This window comes from Arachis ipaensis, chromosome B2 (genome assembly GCF_059453495.1).
Source record: "Arachis ipaensis isolate K30076 ecotype BB chromosome B2, ASM5945349v1, whole genome shotgun sequence".
Taxonomy (NCBI): Eukaryota; Viridiplantae; Streptophyta; class Magnoliopsida; order Fabales; family Fabaceae; genus Arachis; species Arachis ipaensis.
This window is the reverse complement of record NC_142437.1, coordinates 68965781-68968845: the sequence shown is the minus strand read 5'-3', so window position 1 is coordinate 68968845 and position 3065 is coordinate 68965781.

Here is a 3065-nt window from a genome sequence, read left to right as displayed (position 1 = left end):
CTCCATTGGAGTTAGTAGCTTTGAGTTGAATCCTCAGCTCATTATCATGGTGCAGCAAAATTGCCAGTATTCCGGTCTTCCACAGAAAGAACCTACAGAGTTTCTGGCACAGTTTCTACAGATTGCTGACACAGTACATGATAAGGAAATAGATCAGGATGTCTACAGACTATTACTGTTTCCATTTGCTGTAAAAGATCAAGCTAAGAGGTGGTTAAATAACCAACCTAAGGCTAGCATAAGAACATGGAAACAGCTGACAGAAAAATTCCTGAATCAATATTTCCCTCCAAAAAGGATGACACAGCTAAGGCTGGACATCCAAGGCTTTAAACAAGGAGATAATGAATCTCTTTATGATGCCTGGGAGAGATACAGAGAGATGCTACGAAAATGCCCCTCTGAAATGTTTTCAGAGTGGGTTCAGTTAGACATCTTCTACTATGGGCTTGCAGAAGGAGCTCAGATGTCTTTAGATTACTCAGCTGGTGGATCTATCCATATGAGAAAGACAATCGAAGAGGCTCAAGAGCTCATTGATACAGTTGCCAGGAATCAGCATCTGTATCTAAGCAGCAACCCTTCCATGAATGAAGAGGTTAAAACAGTAACTGCTGAATTCAGTACTGTAAAACAAGCTGCTGAATTCAATCAGCAATTAGATTTTCTAACAAAGCAGCTAGCTGACTTCAAAGACAGGTTACAGGAGACAAGGATAGCTAATATACATATGGAAGAACAGTTTAAGCAAACAAAGCAGCAGCTATCAAAGCAAATAGCAGAAGAATGCCAAGCAGTTCAATTAAGAAGTGGGAAAACATTAAATACCCCACCTCAAGGCATCAAAAATTCAAGAAATAAGCAACCCACCAAAGATTCCCCTGAGGATAGTAAGAGCCCAGGGAAAAATAATTCTGGCACTAAAATGCCAGAAAATGGGTGGAAGGCTGGCGCTGAACGCCCAGACCATGCCCAAAACTGGCGTTCAGCGCCAGAAACAAGGCAGGATTGGCGTTCAACGCCAGAAATGGGCAAGAATCTGGCGTTGAACGCCCAACAGGGGCACATTTCTGGCGTTCAGGCGCCAGGAACAGACAGTGAGCTGGCGTCTAACGTCACTCCAGCTTCTGACTCTGGCATTCAATTGCCATTGAGGGATCAGACACACACAAGTGCTGATAACAACCCCTCTAAAAAGGCTTCTTTAACCACTAAGGTTGAGGAATATAAAGCCAAGATACCTTATCCTCAAAAACTCCGGAAAGAGGAGCAGGATAAGCAATTTGCTCGCTTTGCAGATTATCTAAGGACTCTTGAAATAAAGATTCCTTTTGCAGAGGCACTTGAGCAAATACCTTCTTATGCCAAGTTCATGAAAGAGATCTTGAGTCATAAAAAGGAGTGGAGAGAAACAGAAAGAGTTCTCCTCACTGAAGAATGCAGTGCAGTCATTCTGAAAAGCTTTCCTGAAAAGCTTAAAGACCCTGGGAGTTTTCTGATACCATGCATATTGGAAGGTGATTGCACCAAGACAGCCTTATGCGATCTTGGGGCAAGCATCAACCTAATACCTGCATCCACTATCAGGAAGCTTGGCTTAACTGAAGAAGTTAAACCAACCCGGATATGTCTCCAACTTGCTGATGGTTCCACTAAATACCCATCAGGCGTGATTGAGGACATGATTGTCAGAGTTGGGCCATTCGCCTTTCCCACTGACTTTGTTGTGCTGGAAATGGAGGAGCACAAGAGTGCTACTCTCATTCTAGGAAGACCTTTCCTAGCAACTGGACGATCCCTCATTGACGTCCAGCAGGGGGAAATAACCCTGAGAGTCAACGATGACGAGTTCAAGTTGAACGCTGTCAAGGCCATGCAGCATCCAGACACATCAACAGACTGCATGAAAGTTGACCTTATTGACTCTTTGGTAGAAGAGATCAACATGGCTGAGAGTCTCGAATCAGAGTTGGAAAACATCTTTAAAGATGTTCAGCCTGATTTGGAGGATTCAGGGGACATGAAAGAGCCTCTGAACTTTCTTCTGAAAGAGGAAAAACCTCCTAAACCAGAGCTCAAGCCACTGCCACCATCCTTGAAATATGCATTTCTAGGAGAAGGTGACACTTTTCCAGTGATCATAAGCTCTGCTTTAAATTCACAGGAAGAGGAAGCACTTATTCAAGTGCTAAGGACACACAAGACAGCTCTTGGGTGGTCCATAGGTGACCTTAAGGGCATAAGCCCAGCTAGATGCATGCACAAAATCCTATTGGAAGATAATGCCAAACCAGTGGTTCAACCACAGAGGCGGCTAAATCCATCCATGAAGGAAGTGGTGCAGAAAGAGGTCACCAAATTACTAGAGGCTGGGATTATTTATCCCATTTCTGATAGCCCCTGGGTGAGCCCTGTTCAAGTCGTCCCAAAAAAGGGAGGCATGACAGTGATTCATAATGAAAAAAATGAACTGGTTCCTACAAGAACAGTTACAGGGTGGCGCATGTGTATTGACTACAGAAGGCTCAATACAGCCACCAGAAAGGATCATTTTCCTTTACCATTCATAGACCAGATGCTAGAAAGACTAGCAGGTCATGATTATTACTGCTTTTTGGATGGCTACTCAGGCTATAACCAGATTGCAGTAGATCCCCAGGATCAAGAGAAAACAGCATTCACATGTCCATCCGGAGTGTTTGCTTATAGAAGGATGCCCTTTGGGCTATGCAATGCACCTGCAACCTTCCAGAGATGCATGCTCTCTATTTTCTCTGACATGGTGGAAAAATTTCTGGAAGTCTTCATGGATGACTTCTCAGTATATGGAGACTCATTCAGCTCCTGTCTTGATCACCTGAAACTTGTTCTGAAAAGATGCCAAGAAACCAACCTAGTTTTAAACTGGGAAAAGTGTCACTTCATGGTGACTGAAGGAATTGTTCTTGGGCATAAAATCTCAAACAAGGGAATAGAGGTGGATCAAGCAAAAATAGAGGTAATTGAAAAATTACCACCACCTGCCAATGTTAAGGCAATCAGAAGCTTTCTGGGGCATGCAGGAT